Here is a 26,892-nt window from a genome sequence, read left to right on the forward strand (position 1 = left end):
CCACTAAGAACACAAGGCAGCACCCAAATAAATCCATTTTAATTTTCACTTTATTTCAGTTATATTTCAAAGCTGTGATCTCATGAGTGGAGAGAGAAGCAGCTCATAGAAGGGCCTAAGTTCAAAGGAATTGAAATTTAGCCTGGAATGTAAAATTGAGGACTTTTGCTTCTAAGAGTATGATTGTAGAAATGCCAAGGTTGAAGCATGTGGGCTTGGTGCTTCAGCAGAATTAGTAGTCTAGGGTGACCCTGGTTGTGTTGGCGAATGGCCATGAAGTAATGCTCCTTACAAGAGAAAAGCTTGTACCTGACAAGCCTTTAGAAAGGTGCATTTCTCTTAAAAGACGTCTCCTGTCCTTCTAATCTAGAAGGGACATTACAAACTGCTAATAAATGGTGACATCCATGCTTCCAGAGATTAGATTTCCCCAGAGCTGAAATAAAGCACCCTTAGCTTTCTCCCGCCCAGAGTATCCCATTGGATTCCCTGCAGAGTGCGCTCTGTTTGCACCCTCTGGGAAGGTTGCACAATGGATCAGTAATCTCTGTTGTCTTTCTTTGCTCTGGGGCTCTGGCCTCCAGAGGGGAAAATAGCTACACACACAGGGAAATGGCATAAGTTAAAATCATGCAAGCCTGGTTGGGCAGTAATGACTTTCCCAGGATCCAAGTCTTTGCCTTCAGGATACATGAAGATGGAAAACAATGTTTTTCATTCAACATTTATAGAGAACACACAGAGTACACGGTACTGTGCTAAATACTGGAGGGCATGCAAGAGGAGGCAAAACGTAATCCCTGGCCAGAGGATTCCTGACAGGAAGGCTATTTCAAGTATCCCCAGACCTGTGACCCTTCGAGAAATTCTTGGGTGAATAAAATTGTACTCAGTATTTTAAGTACACATGGAAAAGGATACTGCTAGGGCAATACACCCTTAAGGAGACAGGGCATGTAAATGTGCTTGAAAATATTATTTCTAAGTTATACAGTGTGGCGGATGAATGAGTTAGGGGTTTTAAGGGGCTAAAGGCGCCCCGGTGGCCACACTAGCCCTTTCTCTAAGGAGCCTGACTTCAAAGAGGCACCGATCAGCTGTCTGCACAGTTAGCTGAATCCGAACAAAGGAGGCTGGCACTTTTACCTGGGATGTGGATAACTTGGAGGAAAAGTGCCCTCCAAGAAGGAAAAAGGGCAACATTCCACCTGGAGTGAGAAGCACCCCCAGCTACCCAACCGTGTAAGCTGACAGCATCCTCCGTCGACCTCCTCCCGGCTCCCCGCTCCGCATCCTGTACTCAGGCCAGGCGGTGGGCCGCGCTCGGCCGGATTCCACCGCCCACTCCACGCCTGCAGCCCTCGCACCAGCCGGCTCCAGCCAGCGAGCTGCCACGTGCGCCCGGGTCCTCCGCCCGGCCCCTCATTGGTCCCGGCGCCCCCAGTGTTGCAGTGGTAACCGTGGGGTCCCCATCGCTGTCCCCCCACCCGCACCCTCCCGCACCCAGCCAGAGTCCGGACAGCGGTGGCGGGAGCGAGCGGCTCGGCCCCTCCTAGAACGGGCAGCGCGACAGTGGGCTTTGGGCGCCGCCTCCGCTGCACCCGTGGCTCCGAGCGCTTCGCCCGGCTCAGCCCCGCTCGATCCGGAGCCCGCGCGCGCCGGCCTGCCTTCCCCTCCCCCTCTGCCGCCGCCCCGCGGGCAGCTCCTTTAGGCGAGACGCTCGGTCCATCCTTCTTCCCAGGTTGACGGATTTCCGGGGGTGAAGAATTTCGCCTCGGTCCCTACGAGCATCTCGGCCTCCCTTCCCCTCCCCTCGCGACTCCCCCACCCCGTGGGCGCGCGCGCACAGACACACACTCCCACTTGCAGGCGCGCGTGCGCGAGCCCCGAGTCGCGGAGTCTCCAGCGCCGCTCAGCAGAGCCCACTCTTTCGGGCGCCGCTACTCACACAGGCTTCCAGCCGCCACGGGGCGTCCTCTGTCTGCGGCAGCGGCGGCGGAGGCGGCGGACGGAACCGTGGCTGCAGCCCGGCCCCTTCTCGCAGCTCCGTGCCCTGGACGGAGTCCGGGAGAAGCGGAGGAGGACACCGAGACGAGGAGGAGCCGCGCCCGGCGCCCGGCTCCGCGCGACGGGCTGTCTCCGCTCGCGGTATCACGGCTCCAGGTAAGCAGCTCCGGGGCCCGCAGCATCCCTGGAGCGTCCGGTGTTGGAGCCGGGCTTCCCCAACCCCGCCCCCGCCAAGGCGCGGGGGTCCAGGCTTGGGGAGGAGAGGGCAGGGGCTGGGGGAGGTGGCTGGAGCCAGAGGTGAGGCTGGTAGGGTGGGTGTTTGGAAGTGTAGGGGCTTGGGCAACACCCCCGAGCCTTTCTTCGCCCTCCCCCAGTGCCAGCTCTGTCACTTTTATGAGCCCGGGGGTGTCCGGCGCCCCAGACAGCTGTTCGCCTCTCTCCCCGCTGCGGGCAGCCAGTGTTGGCTCCGAGCTCCGCACCCGCCGCGCGCCTCCTACCTCCCGTGCACCTTGGACAGCGCACCCCGCCTCCCACCGCCCCCGGAACCTTACACGGGACTGCGTCCTGCTCCCGTCACCCTCCCGCTGCCCTCTTCTTTCCAGGTTGCCACCCTCCTGCCCTGCATCCCTTGTCCTCCCTGCCTTGGCGGACTCGGCTCTGGTGCGGGCCAGAAACTTTCCTCCTTGCTAGCCTGCGCTAGGTACTATTGTTGTTATTGGTGACTGTCCCCTTAACGCGGGTAACTCAGACACCCTGGATGGGTCCTCCTCGGTGGGAGCAGGTCCTGCCCTGCGGAACCCAAGGCAAAAAGAGGCAGGGAACAGTTGGACTCGGAAGCTGCCAGGGTGCAGAACCCGCGCCTCTCCGACTTCCCACCTACCGGGACTCGACACGTGCGCGCCTCCCACAGACAGACATGGCCCATCCCCGACCACCCTTCTCCTCCTTCATGGCCACGGCCACCCCATAGGTTGGACACCCGGGGCTCGCAGGTCCTGATTGGCTAAAGGGGTAACCCGGCCTCCTTTTCGGAGTGGGGGTGGTTCTGTGTGTTGTAGTTGTCATCCCCAGGCGTGCGCATGGGGGAAGTGGGGTCTACAGGTAGCCAAGCTGCTTGGGTGGGATCCTCCGGTCCCATTGTGTATAGCTACTCAACCACCCTCTTTCCTCCACCTACACTCCTGCTTTTCTCCTTTTCTGTCTCTTTCTCATCATTTTACTGCTGTAACATTGAAAATTGGCCTGTAACCCTACTTTTATTAACATTGTATTTGTTCGTTGGCAGTGATTTTTAAAAGCAGATCTAGAAGAATGAAGGAAACTGTGTGGGAGGTTCATGGCAAACTGGGCTGCGCGTTTGAGTCCAGTAGTTTGGAGGAAGTAATGGGTGCGTGAGGGATCTGAAGAGGGTTTGAAAAGGTGGGAAGGAAATTGTTGTTTGGAGGAGAGACAGAGGTGAGCAAGCTTGGGAAGCTGAGGGAGAAGGAAGTGGGTCATTGGTGGAGTGAGATGTGAAAGAGAAACCCAGACAGGCGCTCCTGGCAGGTGGAGGTAAGTGCGTTTTGGAGAGGATTCCGTCTGGGAAAGCGGTAATTTTGAGCTAGTATTTAGTTCGTTATTAACATACTTAATTTCTGTTTTGCCCTTGGAGACTTTATAGTAATAATGTCAATCCATTTAGTGGATTTTGCTTATTCCAATTTCTTGTAACATATAGATTTGCAACTAGTAATGGATTTCAAAAAGAATTTCAAAGGCTTCTCTGAGGGATGCACTAAAATAGGTAAGTTAGAGTGCTTTTGAAATATTGTGAGGGAAGGCTGGTGAGCATTGCATAAAATCCAAAGGTTGTTCTATCATTATTTAGGGCCCTTGCTGAAGTATATGAGTATGCATAAATAATACTGATTTCTCTTCATTTCAAAGTGTGATTGGCTCTAGCATTTTGAAGCTTTAATTCCTTCAGGCTGTTTTGATGTTGTGTCTGTACATCAGGAATATTGTAATTCTTATCGTTAGAAGCCTTGTCGCAAAACAAACAGCAACTGATGCAAGTTAATGTTGACAACTTTATATTGAGTACACTGTGTGTTATTTTATTTGTAAGCTAGTAAAATATGCAAGAGTAACATAGCATGACTGTTATTCCCCAGGGACCCATATCAAAACAAAGTGGGAATCACATGAGGCTATTCCAGGGAGAATAATTCAATTATTTTAAAAAAATGAATATATTTTAAGATTTTTAGGTGTAAACAGCAACCGAATTTTCCCATTTGAATTATTATCTTTGTACACAGTGGTAGCACATGATATTAGGTAAAGTAGCATATTAAATGTTAGATGATTCTGAAGTACATAGTAAAGGCTTTCCATTCATCATCTTATATAAATAGACAGAATATTCTGACTCTATGAATTTGATACAACTGGCAAACTGGAAATTATTGCTATTGTTGAGAAAATAATTTTTACTATGTTTTCATATCTTTAAGTCATGCCTTGATTTGCCCTCAGGGATTTAGATTCTAGTTTTCGGCCTATCAAATATAATGTATTTGGAGGTAGTCAGGAGAAGAATATATATATTCACACATATTCATCTATGCAAAATATATGCATGTATATCAGCTCACAGCTATATATTAATATATATAGTTTTGGAACACATTCAGTGTGTTTGTTTATATATACGTTGTCATCATTCTTAGAAAATTTTCTTACATCTTCTTGTCCAAAAGGTGGCCCTGTTTTAAACTGTAGAAAGCATTATCACCAGTAGAATTGGCCAATAGATCATGGAAACAGACAATAGTATTTTGTTGCTTGGCAACCACTTACTGTGAATGAAAAACAAAGCAGTGACAGCTGCTTCCACATCCTGATACTCATATTGTAGCTCAGGAATTGCAACCCTCAAATGAGACACATTTACGAAGTTTCATTTGCGTAAAGTGAAGCTGTTGCTTTTTGGAGATTTTTAAACAAGAATATTTAAACCTTTCATTATAATAAGAATTATATTGTTATTGTGAGGTGAAATGAAACATCTAATTTCAGTTGCCCTCTTTAGTCCAGTATAAATTGAAAAATGCAAGATTGGGAGGAGTGTTTAGCCTCTTCTTATTCTTTCCTTTATAGTTCAGTAAGCACGTTTTCTGCCGCCATAGGTGCTCTTAGAATTTTACAAAAACTTTGGAGCTCTCTATGATACCTAAATAAATGGCTGGATTTTAACTGCTAGGAGGAGATTTGAGATTGGTGCTCTGGCCTAACCCTTTAATTTTCAGACCCTGAGGCACAGTGAGGTGATGTGACTTGACCCTGGGGACAAAGCCATTTCCATAATGTCTTCCCTCAGGTCACAACTGAAAAAAATTTCCCCTCATTTCCTCCTCCTTTGTTGTTGCTCTTTATTTACATAAAATTTATAACCAAGATATTTATCCTGATAAAGATACTTAGAAAGTCCGGTGATATTTGGAGTGAGAATTCAGTTTTGTCCAGCTGTGGGCAAACTACGGCCCATGGGCAAACTACTGCCTGCAGGCCGGATCTGGTCCGTTTGAAATGAATAAAACTACTGAAAAAAAAAGACCGTACCCTTTTATGTAATGATGTTTACTTTGAATTTATATTAGTTCACACAAACACTCCATCCATGCTTTTGTTCCTGCCCTCCTGTCCAGTTTAAGAACCCATTGTGGCCCTTGAGTCAAAAAGTTTGCCCACCCCTGCACTAGACTGTAGTTTAGGATTCATTGTATACTGTGTATCCCGCCTTTAGCCTCTGAAAGTGCAGACTCCCACCTCTCCCCAGACTGGAGAAGTCCAGTCTTTTTCCTTGGTAGTTGTTTACAGCTTTGGACAATCTTTAATGATCTACTATTCTCTATGTGAATTTTAAACAGGGATGAGATTGAAGATTATGTTGGTCAGCTTGTATACCTGCAAGAGTTTAAACATTTCAGCTAATTAATCACTGGTTCCAGTCTTCTGTCTGCAACATGATAGACATGCTGTTGTTGTAGTGATCTGGGCTCTTTAATGTATGTGAGACGGACTGTGTCATTGCGTAATACTTGTTTCAGTCTTTTATCAAAGCTGTCTCGCCACAAGTGTTACCCGAAGCCTGTTTGCGGAGGACAAGTCATTTATCTGTGAGAGATGGTAATAGTGCAGATTGTTTCTCAACTCTAACATGATAATGCATAGATTATTGGGGGAGGCAAACTTGGATCACATATGTATTATTAAGCATCCCTTCTAACTTAAGAAGTATATTGCATGGGTGATGTGTTTTGAGATTTCTTATGCTATTTTAAATAATTTATAATCCTTTGATAATACTTATGGTGAAGGTAGGCATTTAACTTTAATATGACACCTTAAGTAGAAAATTTTGGGCTGGACTGGTTGGAGAAACAATGGAGTGACAGTATTAAGTACCGTTGAAGAGCCATTTTCACCAGAAAAGCATGCACTTTAGCAGATTTGTAGGGGGAATAAATTGATTTACAGCATGTTTAACCTAGTTTTAGAAGTCTGCTATTAACTTGTTCTAGCTAGAAGGGTTTTCAAGCAGAATAATAATTTGGCAGATTTCAAGTGAATGTCAACTGATTTCTTAAAAAAACAAACAAACAAAAAAAAACAGGTCTGGCTATGAGTTTGTCCAAGACAAGTTTTTTTTTTTATTTTTTATTCTCTAGGATTAATCTGAATTTTAAGGTTAATGTTATTTTTTTTAAATTTCTGAACTATATATTTCTCCTTATATTGTGTCATATTCAACATGCTGTAGTTCACACATTTTACTTTAATCCACTGGAATCTTGAAATTTAACTACCTTTCCTGTCCTACCTTCATGTACAAGATAATGTGTTTGTATGTATATATGCAAACACATACACAGTACTTACATTTTTTCCTTTTTGTTGTTTTCATCCTTATGATCGAACACAAAAGAACTTGATTTGTGTTCCTTTTTAATATAGTAAAGAGAAGCCATAAGCAAGAGATATTTACGTTTTCAATTTTCTTATGTCAGCTTCTGCTATTATAGCCTGTAAACTCTCACCCACACAAATAGGATGATTACTAAAAACAAGGAAACAAATAAATACACATCTAAGCATCATCCCATTTGCTACCCTCCAGGCTAGCCAAGAAAGTATATTTTTCATTCTCAGACACATATATTTCCACGCACACACCCACATACATATTGAGTTTAAGGTCCTATAGACTCTTGTTTTTTATTGTAAAAGTATTTGATTGGGAAACCTGTGTATGGTCGTTTTTAAAAGCAATTACTACTTATTCATTTTTTTCAGAAAGGCAATAGCATTTGGAAGAATTAAACTGAATTATTCCTGTTGGAGATTTTTAAATTTATGCTGAGACTGTAACTCATGGCCCTTACAACAGTGCCTGCAACGACAGAGCCGGGCACCTGGTAGGAACTCAGTGTGTGTTTTATAGATTGTGCACTTGCCTTCCTTCTTTTTCCAACATTGTAAATAACTCAATTTGTATTTATATGAAGAGTAAAAGTTGAAAAAATGGAGAAGATATTACTGTGGTTTTTAAAATTGTTTCTGACACTGCATTAAAAGGTAGAAATAATTAACTTAGCCGGTGATATTTTGGAATATATTTATTGTTAGCATAGAAAGTTACACTAGGGGTATTGATTTTTCACAAATACAGCCATCCTGAGTACAGACCAGCTCTTTAATAGCCTACAGCAGCATAACAAAGGTTATGGCAGCTAGTCCGAAGGAATACTTTATTTAGTTGGACCTGGAGGGTGAAGCTTGCTAGCCACAGTGTAATTATCCAGACTGGAATGTGGCCAAGGTGCTGTGCTTCACATCCCAAACACTGGGAGAAAAGCCACGATGAAGTCTTTAGTGACTTACAACCTCTTCTTTGGTCTCATTTGCCAGAGAGCATCTTGAAAAGGTTGAAAATTGCCAAGGCTGTTGTGTACATAAGGGCTAGAGCCCAGGGTGACCATCCAGATTCCCCATACCACATTTCTGGTCATTGGAGGAAGTCACCATCCCAACCAAGAGTTCAGTGCCATTGAGGGAAGACTTGCTTCTTTATCCTGCTCCCTCTTTTGTGAGGTCTCTTGGGGAAACCCTGGCAGAATCACAAGGCAAGAAAAATCTGACAAGTTTCCAGTTCCTCTTGAAGAATCCTTCAGCTTTCTACCACTTTCTAGGTGTTTCTTTCCTTTGTAGGATTTAATTAACAGTTTCTTATCAGAAAGTCTTTGTTAAGGTCAGGCTAAAAAAGGTTACAGTATTTTTTTTTGGAGTAATTTTTGAGTGTCTTGCATATAGTAGGTGCTCAAAATTTGTTTAGTTTTACTAGTGGAATTATACCTACTATTTTGATATGGAAAATAGTTTTGCTCAGGAAACCTACTTAGACAATACCATACTATTTTCTTTTAGGACTATTTCTTTAACAAACATTTATGGAGCATTTACTATATGAATGGCATAGTATTTGGCTCTAGTCATAAAGATTGTTAAGGCACAGTTTGTGCTTACGGAAGAGAATATATGGTACTTGCATGGGAGTGTATACATTCAGTGTGGTTTTCAAATGACTATGCAGGGTGGTCAGTAGGACTGGAGAGCAGGGCAAGAGACAGACCATGGAGGACCTAGTAAAGCCCACCAAAGATTTTGCACTTAATGATATGTCCGTGTTTTACAACCTACCTATTCAAAGAAATCCCATGAAATGCTTGCTACAGTACTGATTCCTGGGTCCCTGCCCCCGAGACCTACTGAATCAAAATCTTCAGAGAAGTGGCCTGGTGGAACAAACATGGTCAGTTTCATGCTCATATGCCAAGATGCTCACTGCTGTAGTACATGTCTGCAGAAATCTGCAGCAGGTACCTACCGTTTTCCACCTGAGGGCTTTCTCACTCATATGTGGGGCAGCTTGGTAGGGCCGCGAAGGAAATTGCCTCAAAAGTGGATTTCAGCCCTAGCTGGTTTGGCTCAATGGATAGAGCGTCAGCCTGCGGACTGATGGGTCCCAAGTTCGATTCCAGCTAAGGACACATGCCTGGGTTGCGGGCTTGATCCCCAGGAGGGGGCATGCAGGAGGCAGCCAATCCATGATTCTCTCTCATCATGGATGTTTCTCTCTCTTGCTCCCTCTCCCTTCCTCTCTAAAATCAATAAAATATATATTTTTTAAAAAGTGGACTTTAGACAATGACAAAGGAGAGCTGGGTGGTAATGCACTAGCATCCTGGGCTCTCAGGTGCAATAATTGACACACATTCTACACTGTGTCCCAGAGTTCCCCAGTGAAACTGAGCCTCAGTTGCCCATAATGGCAGTCTGCTAGTAACCTGTTTTATTGACTATCTCCATTTCCTCTACCAGTAGTTCCTATGATTCCTCCCAAGTAAATAACTTGCATTTACATTATATCTCAGGGTCTGTTTCTGGAGGAACCCAACATGTGATATTGAAGAATCTGCTTTATTTTAGTTGTTGTTAATGTCCCCACTGGTTTTTAAAATGCGGCAAACTTAAAGGACCCAGCCTTAGGTGAGAGAGAGTTACTGAAGGACTAAGATAAGGGCATTGCATTACCACTGTTTGATTTGCAACTTAGAAAGACCATGCAGTCAGGTGAGTGGGGAATGCACTGATGGAGGGAGAGTTGGGGACATGGAGATGAGCTAGGAGGTGTCCAGGCAAACACAATGAAGAGCACCTAATCCCAGGGAGCGGCTCTGGGGTGGCGGTGGGGAAAGGATACAAAATGGATCTGATGGGAAGCTGTTTGGAAACGTCAGCATGGCATGGAGGCCTGTGATACGTGGTCACTTAGCTCACTGCCCGTCCAAAACCAGGGTTCACTCTGTCCTGCACCATTACCCGGCCCGTTAGGCTTGGCACCCCTTGAAGGGCTGAGACTCCTCTGTCTTTCCTGTAATTGTGATCAGGATTACTAGGTTTAGGTAGGGCGATTCTGGGCATAAGTAAAAGAATAAACTAAAGAATATAAATAATTCACTACCAGATCATTAAAAGAAGAAAGATGCATATTGTGGCATTGTAGAAAGAAGAGTTGGAAGATGTCTGTGATGCATGTTCACTTTGTGATTACGGTGGCGCCCTCCTCCCTCTCCCGGCCCCCACCCCCATACTTTTGGCTAAGAGGTAATTTTCATCTACCATCAATTTCTGGAAGACCTAGCATGCACTTATGTCTATTGTTTCCCCTGATCCTCTAATATCCTGTGTTTTAGCTAAGTGATTGAATGATAGTTGGGGGTGGGGCTGGTTCTTTGCTCTTGTTCTGTCAAAATGCCAGGCTTTTGACTGCAGTTTCTCCTGCCCAGTCTTAGGCCACCAGTTCCCCAAAGAGATCAGAGGGTGGGAGGAGGAAAGTATAAATCCATAAAGAGAACCATTTTGAATTAAATGCTTAATTATGAAATGAGCAGGTTTAAACTTGTTAGATGATGGGAAATAAGATCAGGCAGCCTTCTAACTGTCTCATGTATGAATACTAATACTCTGGCTCTGTCTAGTGAGAAAGGCAAAGACTGAATAATGAAAACAGAGCACCCTGAGACCGTCATATTTTTGCAAAAGTAGAATTGAGCCAATGACAAAGAGGAAACCAAATTATGAGAAATTGTTGAATGATCAGCAAGGAGCTCACTGGCCTTACTTGACAGTGAGAACAAATCATGACAGTAGAAATACTGAACATATGAGTGTAAAGAGGCTGGAGACACTATGGGTGTAATATGGTGAAAGGAAGAGGCCTTATTAAATTTAGCATATTATATGCATTTATGTTTTTTAATTTTTTAATCATTTATTTATTTAAAATATTTTTATTGATTTCAGAGAGGAAGGGAGAGTGGGAGAGAGATTAAAAACATCAATGATGAGAGAGAATCATTGATCGTCAGCCTCCTGCATACCCGCTACTGGAGATCGAGCCCACAACCTGGGCATGTGTCTTGACCAGGAATCAAACTGTCACCCCGTGGTTCATAGGTCGATGCTCAACCACTGAGCAATGCTGGCCGGGCCATTTATGATTTTTTAAATTAAAATTTTTATTTGCTGATAATTATAGACTCATATGCAGTTGTGAGAAGTAATAGAAGAGATCCTGTGTGCCCTTTACCCATTTCCCCCCAATGGTAACACCTTGCAAACCTATATAGTACAATATCACAACCAGGATATTGATTGATATAATCCACTAATCTCATTTAGATTTCTCCATTTTTACTTCTACTCATTTGGGTGTGTTGTGTCTACATAAGTGCATATGTGCATTATTTTTCTATTTAATACTGATGATATTTTATTTTGAAAAGAGCCTTTTCCATTCTAGAATTTTGAAAATAAAATTCACTTGTTTAGACTAGTACTGGCTTAATTGTAACTGAAGAAAGGTGCTATAGAACAAATTCCTCAACCCCCTTCCAAGACTGTGATTCTGCAGCACATCCTCAGGGGTCACCTGAACGTGGCAGCAAGGTCACGGGGCATTTGGCCAAATGTAGCTTTCATTTTATTTATTCCTTGGTTACCATTATATGACATTAAGAAAACCTTTTAAAAGTGTGACTGTTGTAAAAGAAGCTTGCTTGTTAAAGCTATTGTTACTCCTCTTCCTTCTACCAGCATTTCTATCCTTCCCTTCCAGTATTCCCCGCCCTTCCCTCTTCCTCTTCATGTTGCTTTTCCAGATTTCTGAGTCAGCTGGCTCCCATGTGAGAGGCACATGGGCGATAGCAGGGAGAAGGGCAGAGTATTAGTATTCATATACGAGATTATTAGAAGCCTGCCTTTTGTTTTCTTTCCTCTAGCCTCCTGTGGTATCTCTGACAGTAGGAATGCCTCCTCTACAGCACTGCTAATACTTGACAGACCTCTGATTCTAGCTGCTCACAAGTGAACTTGGCCCATGGACTCCAGCAACACCACCTGCTGCAGTTGTCTCTTTAGCCTGGGTTGGTAGCAGCTCCCTGCTCATGACAGCCTCTGGATTACCTCAGTATCCTGTAGTAGGCTCTCTGCTCCTTCATCACCTGGGCAACCAATTCTCTATATTAAATTTCCTTCCATGAAAAAATACTTGAAGACAGTATTATTTTCCTATTTAGACATTCCCCAGTTCCTCAAAGCATGGCGATGATATACATCTGATAAGGTTTTCCTCTTCTGACATTCTGGTTTCTTCCACTGCAAAAATGTTGCCAGCTACAGTCAGAATAGAAAGTACCTGTATTTAGGACCCCAGCCCTTCCCCTAGGAATCTCTGTCCCTTTACTGACTGTTCCTTCCTTCCTAGTCTCTGGTTTTCCAAACACTAATTTCCCTTTATCAAATATAACACTAATTTTCTTTGTCAAATATATTTGGCATTTTGGCAATTTCCCCTATTGTCTTTGTTAATCTATTCTTGAGCTCCTCTTTTACCAAGTTTGTCTACCTGATCTTCTGCTAGTAGTACTTACTGACCTCATTGCCGTGTCTAATATCTTTATGCCTGTATTTGCAAGTTGGTCCCATGACTCAGTCCTGAATGTACTTTGGTTCACAGGTCAGACCTCTGCCAGTTGAGGATTTGGTTTTGCTGGCATTTCACTTTGCTGCACTAGAGTGCTTTTTAAATATGTATTACCAGGCTCCTTTACCTCATCTCCTATAGAAGTACATGTGATTCTGTAACAAAAACAATGGTAAGAATGTTAGTAAGGATGCTTTTGGAAGAAGGAAACGGGACTCAAGTAGCACCTATGTATATAAAAGGCTAATGTGCAAAGTGTTCCCTCAGGAGTTCGACTGGGAGACTGGGAGTTTGATCACTCGCTGTGACATATGCTGACCACCAGGGAGTGGCGCGGAATGAAGGGAGACCCTGGCCGGCAGCCAGCAGGCACTAGGGACCCTACCTGTTCACGAATTTCGTGCACTGGGCCTCTGGTCTTTAAATATAAAGCAAGTTTAGAAGCCCTGTCAGATAAAGCAGAGCTGGGGTCTATGTGATGGACACAAGCTGCCTTAACAAAAGGGGCACAAAAGAGACACTTGGTATTTTAGAAAAGGTATTAGGGTGATGGAGTGAAGGCTCGGGCTCCTCCCCTGTTGGGGGCAGTCTTGGTGGTTGCTGCCACAGCGGTCCCATAGTTGGCACATTGGGCAGCTTCATCCCTTCCCCAGGCATTCCCTAGCCGAGCACAGAGAGCTGAGAGTTGGAAGAGGGAGAAAGATTTAGAGCTCTCTGCACTAAGATGTTCAGAAGGTCGCACAAACAATGCAGTTGTAGGTACCCCATCCTCTGATGCCAGAAGCAGTACCTCCAGGCATATAGTGTACGTGAAGATAGTCTTAAAATCAGTGGCCATGGGAATCACCACTGGGTCTATAGGATTAGGCCTGGGGAAATTCAAAGCTTTGGCTGAAGAAGAATATAAATATTGAAAACTAGGCTGTGGCATGGGCCTTAAGTGTGTTCGGGTCTTCGTGTTCTGCTGCTGCAGTGGAAACAGGGCTGGGGCATGTCTTGTTGGCTGGTGGACACGGTTCTGAACAGAGGGAGCTCTCTGGGGCTGCCCGTTAGACCACTCTTACCTCTGCTCTCCATAATGACCACAAGGGGCAGCGGGACTGTGGATGAGGCGGCTCTGGGTAAACTAACTGTGGAAAAGCAATAAGTTTATTTTTAATGGGCATAAGCTTTGAAGGCAGGTAATTAAGTCACACTTTAGCCTCATGGACAAATTAGGGTTCTAGTTAATACAAATGCAAGACTGAAAAAGTAAATCACTTGCACACTTATAATCGCTAAGGAGCGTTTTGTTCAGTAACAAAACACCATTTATGCCTGCTGTTATGTGAGCTGTTCCTCTTACTTACCTTTTTTCTTTATTTCTCAGAACGGACTGAATGCAGGGCCCTTTTCCCCCTCTGCCCTTTCCTTCAGGAAAGTGGTGCCCACATGAGAGCCCCCAACAGTTTGTCATGACATCTTTCTGAAGACTGGTCATTTACCTGTTTCAGTTGCATCTTTCTGCAAAAATATAGTCTGTTTCTTTCCTTATTACTTAGTACTGTGCAGAGGAGAATGTTTTTAAATGAATTTTTTTAGGCAGTAGGGACTTGACTTTGTCCAGAAATGAAGCAGGCGCAGCAGAAGTTAGAGAAACTGTTTTCTGTGCATTGGTTGGTATAGTGTGCTGAGTTGGCTCTAAGCAGTTTCTGATTATTCTCATCTGGTTGTTAAAAGAAAAATGTGGACATATATCTTAAATCTCACATAATGTTGTGGCCTCTTTTGATACTCCATTTGTAGTAGAGATTTAACATTCTTGGAAGAAGGCATGCTGCATACTCATTGTGCCAAAAGAATGGGTGTTTATTGTGCCCTGTTCATGCTAGGAGATGCAGTAATGAACACAAATGATGACTGTTTCTCTCCTCCTGTGAGTCCGAAGTTTACTGGAAAGGACATTAAACAAAGCAAAAGTAATTATGTAATTGGAACTCATGATAAGTAGTTGGAAAACACCAGTTTTCTCTGAAAGGTTATAATGAGGGTGAAGTGGTCAGGGAAGGTTTATATGGGATAGGAACTTAGAAATTAAGTCCCAAATAGGAATTGGGATTATCCAGGAGGGAGTCCAGGGTTGGAAACCCAGATGTGAGAAAGAGCTTGGCTTTTGAAATCACGGAAAGAGAGCCAGTGTGGCTGGAGTGCAGAGAATGAGGTGGACTGTGGCTGGGAGTTAGGCTGTTGAGGTGTAGGTTAGGGCCTGATTATGCTGGACCTACTAGGCTGTACTGAGGATTTTGGATTTTATTCTAAGTGCAATGGATAGTCATAGAAGTGTTTTGTTTGTTTCATTTTCTTTTTTCAAACAGGTAAAATTCATGTAACATAGATGTACCATTTTAAGGTGAACAAATCAGAGGCATTTAGTGTATTCACAATGTTGTGCAACCACAATCTTGAATCTATTATAAAATGTTTTCATCACCCCAAAAGGAAACCCAATACCCATTAAAGGGTTTTAAGGGAGTGATGTGGTGTGATTTTTAATATGTATGATCTTTCTGCAAGTTTCTGAGAATAGATTGGAGAGGGCAAGAGTGGAATCAAGACAGTCCACTGGAAATTATGCTCAAGTCCAGGCAGAGCATAATGGTCTTGGTGGCTTCCTGGACAAGAGACAAGAACAGTGACCACAGATATGGAGAAGAGTAGAATTATCCAAGACAGAGTTATATAATCAGGTTTGATTACCTATAAGTGACTTAGTCACCTTGTAGTTGTCTACATCACTGTTTCCCAAAGATTGGTCCATACCCTGTTCAGATCTATCTAGGATGCTTGTTAAAAGCACAGCGACTTAAGTCTACCTCGTGACACTAATGCCAATGGACAGAGGAGGGACCCTAAGGGACTCTTATTGCAAATGGGGCTTGAGAACCACTCACTGCTGTCCTCTTTGTCATTCTTGTGCCTTTTAAGTTTGAAGACTACCAATAGTCCATCATAGGGGGATGAATAAGAATGAGACACAGAATAGACAAAGGATAACCTAGTGCATGCTTGTAATTTTGAGTGTGAGGGATGCTTTTTGGGGGATGCATTTTAAATTTGATCATAAAGGCAGATATGTTATATGGACAATTTTATGGGTGTGTTTATTTTTTATTCTTTTCTTTCTTGGAGTATTGTGACCCTCCCAGAATTAAATGGTGACTGACTGAGAACAATGACATTACCATTGTATTTCATGGCATTACCATGAAATACAATGCAATTATAGTGTAATAATTTATTGTAAAAGAAACAAATAACTGCTGGAAATTAACTTGAAAAACAAATCATTGCAGTATTATTTAGGGTTAGCTTGTATCTACAAGATTCCTATTACTTTAAAGAGATGTTAACTCCAGTTAACTGATTTTAGAAGCCAGTTTTGGAGACTTCATAGTCAGAAAATCCTACAAGCTGTAGTAAAAATCACCGATAAAGAAATCAAGATTTTGTTTTTGACTTCTGCTTTTTTTTTTCTTTTTCTTTTTTTTCCTTCCCTAATCCAATGTGCTTAAAGTGACTGGCATAAGGCTCTGTTACTGAGAAGGGGGGGAGGGTTGGTGCTTGGGGGTTTAACCCCATAAGAATGTGTGTTTGATATGCAATGGCAGTCAGGGATTAAACCCTCTACTACAGTGTTTCTCAACCTTGGCTGCACATTAGAATCACCTGGGAATCTTTTGAAAATCCTGATTTCTGGGCCTCATCCTCCAGAAATTTTGTTTCTTTGTTATGGGGTGGGGCCACAACATTAGTAACAAAGAAACAGAATTTCCGGAGGATGAGGCCCAGAAATCAGAATTTTAAAAAGATTCCCAAGTGATTCTAATGTGCAGCCAAGGTCGAGAATCACTGCTCTACTCTAACCAACAACATAGCACCCCACACCAGCCGCCCCTCTGCACCTTCTGAGTGGCTTCAATGGCACCTGCCCTTTTCTGGCAGCAGCTGTGTTTGCTGCTCTCCTGGCACCTTTGGCCCTTCCCCACTGGGACTCCACCTTTTTGGAATAGGAAGTGCTCGGCTTTTGTAAGGTGATGTTTCATTTTGATTAATATTTTTTCCACACTTCCGGAAAGACACTAAGGAACCGCTGGCTGTGTTTCTTTTTCAGCATGTACAAATTTATGTCTTTAAGTGGTTTCATTGCATCATCATGGAATTTTATAATGAAATAATATTTTGAGTGCCTGACTAGCTTCTTCAACTTTTTTTTTCTGGAGCACTTAAATTTAGAGATGAATATGAGGCAAAGCTCTTCGTTAATTTTACACTAAAGATAAATAGAATTTGTAAACAGCCAGCTTTTCAATGGGAGAAACAAAAGGGGGCACATGCAATACTTTCAACAATAAAGATAAAAAAATAAATAGCCAGCTTTTTTTAAGCTTAATTTTTCTGATCCACAAAAATTATGCCTTCATATGAGCAAATGCTACGGAATACAAAAAGGAGAGTGAAATTATTCAGAAATACTAGCGATAATAATTGTTGACCTTTTAATAAAATTCTTCCACGCATATTTCTTGGTGTCTCTCTCCCTCTCTCTCTTTCTCGACACAATGACACCATATATATATAGTCACGTGTACATACTGTATAGAGATAAAATTTTAAATAAATGGGATTTTGTTTTATGTGCTATTCTATAGTCTGCTGTTTCCTAACAACATGTGGTGGTAATCTTTCCATGTCAGTAAATATAGATTATCTTTTAATGACTGAATACTTTTATTTGATGCTTTTCCTTTAACAAAAATCCTAGGGCAAACTAGCTTAAATAATAAGAATATATTGAAAATTCCAGTGGGTAGGGACTTCTGGCATGATTTAATTCAGATTTAGGAGGATTACTTTCTTTATACTTTTTTCTTTCTTACTCTTTTTCATGCTCCTTATGGTAGCAAAATAGCTGCACCTCTGAAGGCCCCTTCACTATTCAGAGGAGAGCTTCTCTTAATCATCAGACTAAAATCCCGGGCTGCCTTCTACTTGGACCACCTGAGGTAATGTGACTGGGGACCAGGGGGTACCCTTTGCATTGTTTCAGATTTGGGTAGAAGTTAATGCTAATCCCCTGCAAACTTCATGAGCAGGAAACTCAGAGTTCTTCTAGAAAAGAAGGGGAAAGGGCTTGCTGGGGAGGCAGCTAATGGTGTCTGTTAGAGTTTAAAAGGCTTACTGAGAGACATTTATGTTGTTTCCAGTTTTTCAATCTAAAAATCATCACTGCTCTAAGCATTCTTCTTTGTGTACCATTTTATACTTCTGCAATAGTCTCATTTGGATAAATTCTTATTAGAAGAATTGCTGGATCAAAAGGTTTGTTGATTTTATAATTTGATAACCATAAGCCATCAAAGCTTTAAAATCACACTTTTGCCAATTATATATTCATTATATGTTATTATACCTTGAAATCCCTCAACTGCCTGTTGTGAGTTTTTTTTGTGTGTGTGTGTGTGTTTTTTTTTTTTTTTTTTCATCTGAATCTTTAAGTGGAGACTTCAGAATTAAAGGAGACTTTCAGTGGTCAGAATTTCTCTGAGCAAGACAGATTTGAAGTGACATAATTTGAAGTAAAAACTTCTATGGTATTAAATGTTGGGCCAGGAAAGTGAAAAGGATGGAGAGGAATGTATTCCACCAGCTGCAAGTCTGGTGGGTAATGCTTAGGGCAGCAGTTCTCAACCTGTGGGTCATGACCCCTTTGGCGGTCGAACGACCCTTTCACAGGGGTCGCCTGAGACCATCCTGCATATCAGATATTTACATTACGATTTATAACAGTAGCAACATTACAGTTATGAAGTAGCAATGAAAATAATTTTATGGTTGGGTCACAACATGAGGAACTGTATTTAAAGGGCCAGAAGGTTGAGAACCACTGGCTTAGGGTAAACTACTTGCCTTCCCCTGAGTGCCCACCTGAGCCTTGCCATTGTCACATGCTCTGCAGTCACTGTTACTGGTCATCTTCCCATTCCCGTGTGTAATATAAAGATCAGTCAGGTGTGACTGGAAGTGCTGGGAGCTGATCGCTATCCATGCGCTTACTCTGCACTTTTGCCTGCAATACTTACGAACTTTTACAATTGAATTTACTAGAAAACATTAACTTAGAAATTGGTGATCTCTGGGATGGCAGGACTGTATATGCCTTGGCTTTTGTGTTGACGATGTGAGTGGAGAGCTCATTGGTATGACATACTCATAGGTACACAGTAGCATTCAGGTGCAACAGACAGGATAGCCTTTACTCATGTGAACAAAAAGGGCATTTGAATGGAAACCCAGCAGATCTCAAAATGATAGTCATATCTTGAGTATTTTCAGACACAGCTACATATGCCATCCTATGTTGTCCTCATGACAACTATGTCAGTAATAAGAGGAAAAACTCAGAAAGATTAAGTAACTTGCCTGCTGTCATAGCTAGTAGGTGGAGGAAACAAGAATTTTGAACTCTCCTTTCCAACACATTGATGTTCCTTCTCTCCCAAAATAGAAATTATGAATAGCAACTTGCTTTATTTCATTTTAATTGGTGGCACAAAGGAAGGAATGCATGTTCAGTATTGAAACTGAGATATGGCATTGAAGACTCACCTGGGAATTGTAAATGATAAAGATGACTGAAAGTCCAAATGGCCCAAATAAGACCTGTGACCTAGAAAATAAGGAAGTTGTGATAACAGGGAACAGGCTTATCTGTGGAAAATGACAACAGGATGAGAGTCCCATGAGCATGAGACATGTGGAGAGGGGCCAAATAGGGAAACTTAATAAGATAAAGTGATATGGTATATGTGAGCACATTCTAAAGCTATGACTATGATGAAGAAATATAAATTATTCTGTCCAATCAGAAATGTTTATCATGAAAGCATATTTCCATGGCAGGATTTTATTACATAATAGAGCAGTAGTGGGGTTTTGGAGATGTGTGAACTTGGTTGGCTGTTGTGTTTGTTTAGGTTCAGGATACTAGAAGAGTATGACTCAATTAAGTCAAACAATATCCTTTTCAAGAAGAAGAAAAAAATGGGGATTCCTATATAATAAAAGCCTAATGTGCTAAGTAGCTGGTCAGCCATTCAACCAATCAAAGCATAATATGCTAATGTATGTTAAGGCCGCTCGACCACTATGACATGCACTGACCACCAGGGGGCAGACAGTCAATTGGTCAACCAGTCGCTATTATGTGCACTGACCACCAGGGATCAGATGCTCTGACTGGTAGGTTAGCTTGCTGCCGGGGTCCAGCAGATCGGGACTGAATGCGATGGGTCAGACACTCGCTGGAGCGAGTCCCATGGTCCCTCCCCAGGTGGCCAATCTCCCACGTCCCTCCTGGCCCTGATCATGCACTGGTGGGGTCCCTTGGCCTGGCCTGAGCCCTCTTGCAATCTGGGGCCCATTGGGGGGATGTCGGAGGGCCAGTTTCGGCCCAATCCCACAGGCCAGGCCGAGGGACCCCACTGATGCACAAATTCGTGCACCAAGCCTCTAGTCTACACTAATAAAAGACAAACATGCAAATTGACCATACCTAGCTATGCCTTAAGCCACGCCCACCAGCCAATCAGAGTGACTATATGCAAATTAACCCAACCAAGAAGGCGCCGGCAGCCATGGAGCTGAAGCAATCAGGAGGCTTGGTTGCTCCAGTGATAGAGGAAGCCAAGCTTCCTGGCCGGCTCTGAGCTCCACTGAAGGCAACAAAGCTTCAACTGTAGAAGGTAAATAAAACCCAGAATAAAAAAAGAAAGGAAAAAAAGGAGAGGCTGGGAGCTTCTGTCGCCGGGGGGCTTGGCCAGCCTGAAAACGGCCCTCAGCCCCTCACCCAGACTAGCCAGGCACCCCAGTGGGGACCCCCCACCCTAAAGGGTGTTTGGCCAGCCTGAAACAGACATCATCCCCTCACCCAGGCTGGCCAGGCACCCCAGCGGGACCCCCACCCTGATCCGGGACACCCTTCAGGGCAAACCAGCTAGCTCCCACCCATGCACCAGGCATCTATCCTATATAATAAAAGGGTAATATGCAAACTGACCCTAAAAGCAGAATGACTGGGAATGACTGGTCACTATGACACACACTGACCACCAGGGGGCAGATGCTCAATACAGGAGCTGCCGCCTGGTGGTCAGTGTGCTCCCACAGGAGGAGCTCTGCTCAGCCACAAGCCAGGATGATGGCTGCCAGTACAGCGGTGGTGGTAGGAGACTCTCCCACCTCCTCAGCAGCGCTAAGGATGTCTGACTGCAGCTTAGGCCTGCTCCCCGCTGGCAAGTGGACATCTCTCGAGTGCTCCTGAGCTGCCAGAGTGATGTTTAACTGCCACCTTAGGCCCAATTCCCCAGGGAGCGGGCCTAAACCAGCAGGTGGTCATCCCCCGAGGGGTCCCAGACTGCGATAGGGCACAGGCCAGGCTGAGGGGACCCCCCCGCCCCCCGAGTGCACAAATTTTTGTGCACCGGGCCTCTAGTTTATAATAAAAGCACAACTTTATCAGATACTTTTGTACTATGAAAGAGAGTGTTAAGGTATAGAATACTTAGTGGATGAAAGTAATGGCTTAAACTCACAGGAATGGAATTATGTAACACCGGCAGGTTCTGCTCACATTTAGAACAAGAGTTCTTTGTGAGCATGGGCCAAAGGAGGGCTCTAGTGCTCCCAGTCTCTCTTGCTCTTCCCTGGCTAATTGCCAAATGCCAGGTGGGGCTGGGGGCACTGACAGACTGAGTGGTCCTAGTGAGTCTCCTATTGCATCTGGCAACACTTGCATTGCTCTCCCCGAGCTCTGCTGGCTGCCAGGCACTGCCTGTGTTCGTGGTGTCTGCCAGTGCACAACCCATTAAGAGCCATGGGGAGAGCACAGGGCTTTGGCATGTGTGCAGCTATATGGCACACCCCGCTCACTCTAAGTGCTTTGGTGGGAGCAGAATGCATCCTCCCACTGATGCTGTAATGAACCTGTTACAGAATACCTGCTATATTATCTCCATAGTCACCTTTATTAGAGTTGACTCTGTTGTCCAATTGCATTGATCATTAAAACTTTTAATGTGCACTGTAAACTTTTCTCTCCTTGGCTTGAGGCAGTTGCTGCCTGCCCTATTTGGCAGTCACCATGAGTAGCTGTGAGCACTAGTGAGGTTATTGGCTGTGGAGTAAAACAGAAGCTGAATAAGTTTGGCTCCCAGCACACTTCAGGGCAGAGCTTTCGGTCCCAGGGTTAAAACAACAGAGAAAAGCAACAAAAATGTCATTGAGCAGTGCATCCATGAATGGCCTTGCATGCCCAGTGGGGGCGTCTGTGGCTTGGTGTTGAAGACGCTGCTGCAGACTTCCAGTGCTCCAAATTTGTACTCATGTCTCTTTAGTCTCAAAATCTTAGCGTGAAATATTTAGTACCCCAGGAAAGCCAAATTAATGGCAAGTCAAAGTAATTAAGGCAAAGTAAATAATCTCCAAGGTTCTCATTCCCCGTGAAACTAATTTCATATCTTATCCTTCACGTGTTAAAAATAGTTCTCTGCTAATTCGAGATGCCCCTGCTCTGTGTTGGTGAAGTGCACTTCAGTTCTATTGAAAGATGCAGAGCAGAGAGTTTTCAATTGGGCTTTTTTTTTTTTTTTTTTAAGAGAGACATTTTGGCACGAGGAGAGCATGCATCTCTGGGTGAACTGAGAGTTGGATACAGCTGTGGCCAGGCAGATGATGAGCCAATAACCTTATGCTAACTCGCAGCTGGGATAGCCTTTTCATTCTTTCAGGGAGAACTCAGTGACCACCCTTCTATCCAATGAGGAGATTAGTTTAACTCCTCTGTGGGATTTTGAATGGCCATAGCTTAACCTTGTCTATGTCTACAAGTGTAGAAATTAGACCTGTTTAGTTCTTCTAAGGCTTAGAATCTAAGCAATGGGAACACTGGGACGTGAGCATCAGTTTAGTTATCTGTCACCTTAAAATAATCATGACGAACAAATAAGGGAGCAGCTGTGAGCCTATGGATTTTTAGACCTCAGTGTACCAAAGCCGATCTCTCCACAACTGAGCTACTGCAGTGACAATACCCGCATTGTCCCAGGGCCCGAGAGGACACGGCTATGACACTGTGCGTCCCCACGCTATTGACACTGCTTTAGGATTTATTATCGTGACAGCAGTGGTCTTGATCGAATGAGAGAATTCTTTATCTTTGTGACAAGAAAGTATTTTGGTCAGAAAGAACAGAGCTGTTTGAAGAGAAATGTTTAACACAGAATCCTTAGTTGTCATTATCTTGCTGTTGCTCACTCTCAGATCCCTTAGTTACCCTTTTCTCTGCAAAGAGCTGCCTCAGCCCTGGTTCCTCAAACTGCGGCCCGCGGGCCACATGCAAATGTGAGTACTGTACTTGTTCCCGTTTGGTTTTTTACTTCAAAATAAGATACGTGCAGTGTGCATAGGAATTTGTTCATAGTTTTTTTAAAACTATAGTCCGGCCCTCCAACGGTCTGAGGGACAGTGAACTGGCCCCCTCTTTAAAAAGTTTGAGGACCCCTGCTTTAGTGCACCATGGACCTATCCTCCTAGAGAAATGATATTTTGCTTTTAAAAAGTTTTGAGGTGGCAACATTTGATGGACTAGCAGCCGTGGGCAAACTACGGCCCCGCGGGCCGGATCCGGCCCATTTGAAATGAATAAAACTAAAAAAAAAAAGACCGTACCCTTTTATGTAATGATGTTTACTTTGAATTTATATTAGTTCACACAAACACTCCATCCATGCTTTTGTTCCGGCCCTCTGGTCCAGTTTAAGAACCCATTGTGGCCCTCGAGTCAAAAAGTTTGCCCACCCCTGGACTAGGCAGTACAGGCACACTTCAGAGAGATTGTGGGTTCGATTCCAGATCACCAAATCTTTTTGCTGATGGAGGGTCTTGCCTTCAAATTGTAAAAAACAACAACCCCAAAACCCAAAAACCCAGCATCTGTGAAATGCAATAAAGCTAAGTACAATAAAAGCTAAGACCTCTGCACTGTGGCTGGGGTCACGCAGTAAAAGGGTACCTGTTTGAGGTTGATAAAATTGCATTTGCTTCACCTGTCAGGACACTCGCTGAGAGTGTTTGGGCCTCAGCCCACAGTTACTTGGAAATCTAAAAGCTTTAGTAATTATTCTGAAGGGGATGGTGTTTTTAAAGTTATGTTTCTTGTTGAAAATGACTTTTTGTTCACAGAGATGAGTAAGTGCTAGAAGTAATTGAAAATGACTTGAAGGAGAGTAGAGTGGAGGTAAGGCATGTTAGCTGCTGGCTGATACTATTGCTTAAAAGCAGGCGGTTTTGTTAGATTTTATACACTGTATGTGGTGTAAAGAACAAACCTTTCCATTTTTTTCCCCAAGAGGCATGATGTTATCTTAGTAATTGAAAATAATCTTCTAAAGTTGCTCTTTAACTAGATTTACACAATCCCTTTTCAAATCAGCTGTTATCTGCCCTTACATTTCACAGTAAATGTTGCTGTCTGCACAGCCTCTGCTAACAAGAAGATCAAGTGTAACTCTTTTCATGATTTGAAATAAAGTGTTTCTATTGTAATTATCCTGGCTCCTGGTTGTGCTGTTACAAGTGGGCTCATTTCTCAGCTGGGTTTATGAGGAGGTTTCATAGTGGAATTAAGGCCTTCTGTTCCAGCAGGGTTTTCTTTCACAGACATCTTACGGATTTCTCTCATTTAAATTTTTGTTATGTTTAAATGTAACTTTTATTTGTAAATGCCAGCCCAATAAATTTAATAAAAATAAAATAAAAAGCTACTTACAACAACAACAAAAAAATGTTTTCATAGATATATCAGGGTATGGTCTGGGATTAGGGAAAGGTGGTTTTGGGGAATTTTTATCCTGCTATACTTGGGTGACACTTGAGAGGCACTATATCCCCAGTTTATATCTTCACTGACCTCATTTTGGCAAAATTAGAGTAAACACTATACCTATTAAGCTGCAGGAGGCAGGTTTTAAATAGGTGTTTGATGATGGTGGTGAGAGAGGTGAGCATTTAAAGGTGCTGCTAGGGGATGTTGTGAGAAGCTATGGAATCTCCTTTGGAATTCTTAAGGAACATTGGAAATTCCCATATGTATAGGATACAAATTCTGTATGCGTCTGATAGATTTGTAATAGTACGTGTAACTATTTACAGATTGTGTTTACATTTTAAAGTTGTTATGTTATTCCTCTTGCATAATTGATTTACAAAATCCTTTTGCTTATTATAGGCTAGCAACATTTTCAATAAGGGTTTCTTTAAGTCAAAATTGCTAATTATTTCCTCAAGGAAGATATCAATTGAGCCATAGAAAGATAAAAGGACCTTGAGTCCTATTAAGTTGGAGTATCTTATCAATCTTAGACTATACATAGGAGGTATTTGTTACTGGTATTAGGGAAGTGAATAAGGCCTGAGGGTTGAACTAAGGATGGGGTTGGGCAGGGAAGATACTTACTAGTTGGTTTTCAGACATCTTTTGAATATAGTCCACATGGCTCCACCTCATAATGTCAGTTGGAATGGCTAGATTAAAGCCCAGCTCTTCCATTTAACAACTGTGTAAATCCCTGAAACATTTTAAGCCAAATTTCCCTTGGGTGCAAAACAAGAGAGTTGGACAAAAACGACTCTTTAAGATTCTCAACTGCTCTGAAGTGACAAATTTTATTAAATCTGAATAATATTTAGTGCACTCGTTTGCCAATGATAAAGAGAGTGGATTTATGAGCTATAAACTATACAGTCTGCTTTTTAGGTTACCCATTATATTGATCAATTCTATTATTAGGGATAATTGAGAATTAATTGAATTATTTAGATACCTTTTAAATTACATGAAGAATAATATATATGTTCCACACATATGCCTATTCACAGGCTTCCTATAATGTGACACCATTTTCCTCCTTAAACTGTCTTTTAACTTTGGGTGGAATGAGTATTGTTTTGTATTGTAAAATAGTAAGAGAGTAGATATCTTGCCTAATTCTCACAGCTGGGCATTAGCAGTGCCTTTATAAGACTGTGGGATTCCAAGCGAGTGCTTGTCCCAGATTATTAACTTCCATCTGGTGAAAGTAGGTACCACTGGCTTACTCTTACTGGAAGCAAGAGACCCAGATTGTGCTTCTACTTTTCTTTCTATATTGTGTTTTGTCTTGTTTAATACTTACCACTCTGTCACTTAAAAGAGATATAGGGCCATGGCTAATGTGACTCAGTTGGTTGGGTGTCATCCCATGCACCGAGGGGTTGCCGGTTTGATTCCCGGTCAGGGTAAGTGCCTGGGTTTTGGGCTTGATCCCTGTAGGCGGTGTTCAGGAGGCAGCTGATTGATGTCTCACTCTTACATCAATGTTTCTCTCTCTCTTTTTTTCTCCCCTTCTCTCTCTCCCCCTCCTCTCTGTTCCTCTCTCTCTCTAAAAATCAATTTTTAAAAAGAGGTATAGGAACAGTCATAGGGAGTCCAAATCAAGTAACAGGTGAGAAAGTTGATAAGGAAGAAACTCAGATCTGATCATTGAAAGGAAGCTCATTTATACCCAGCCTCAATTGTCTCAGAAAACTGGGACTTGGCTGTCCTGTAGAATAAATAATAACTCCCAACATGCACACCCTTTCCTCTTCCCAGCAGTTGGCTGTTGACAGCCCAGAGAGTAAAGGGAAAACTGAAGGGAGGTATGTGTAGAAGAAATGGAAATGACTGCCCCTGTAGCTTACCTTTGCCCTGGCGCTCCAAACAGAGAGAGAAGGCACGCTGGAGAAGCGGAAATGGAATTGGTAACAGAGTTTAAATTGCCCCTGAGCTGCTTTAATACACGAGTTTCTCACTTAACTGGAAATGCTGCCAGATGAATTCTTCAGACTTTCGCCAATGCTGAGCTAACCCTCAAGACATATCTCAGCAGCCATATCCATCTCAAACATACCGAGGCACATTAAACATGATTCTTCTACTCGCACCAGTAAGTCCAGTTTTATCTGACATTTACTTTAGGGAAAGTAAAGAAGGAGGATGTGCATTGATTAGGTTTCCAGGATGTGGTAGCATGACCCAGAGAAGAGCAGGGACATGTTTTTATTTTATTGTTTTTGTTTTTCCTCCTGTCTGTTCCTGACTACTTGGGACACTGTTTCCAGTTCCTGATCCTGTAAAAGTTTGTAGTATTGCACTAATTGAGGCAGAAAAGTGACACAGATTT

The 26,892-nt window shown here is 43.0% G+C and overlaps 1 protein-coding gene across 3 annotated transcripts in view; it reads left to right on the plus strand.

Annotated features, from left to right (window-relative positions):
• The first annotated feature begins 1,769 nt into the window (after positions 1 to 1,769).
• Positions 1,770 to 26,892, plus strand: part of ENOX1 (ecto-NOX disulfide-thiol exchanger 1) — a 611,845-nt gene continuing 586,722 nt past the window's right edge. For all 3 annotated transcript variants that reach the window (XM_059684703.1, XM_059684702.1, XM_059684704.1), the window contains exon 1: positions 1,770 to 2,163. The gene's annotated coding sequence lies outside the window, so the exon portion shown is untranslated. The remainder of the gene's footprint in view (positions 2,164 to 26,892) is intronic.

The sequence above is a fragment of the Myotis daubentonii genome, chromosome 2, assembly GCF_963259705.1.
Source record: "Myotis daubentonii chromosome 2, mMyoDau2.1, whole genome shotgun sequence".
NCBI lineage: Eukaryota > Metazoa > Chordata > Mammalia > Chiroptera > Vespertilionidae > Myotis > Myotis daubentonii.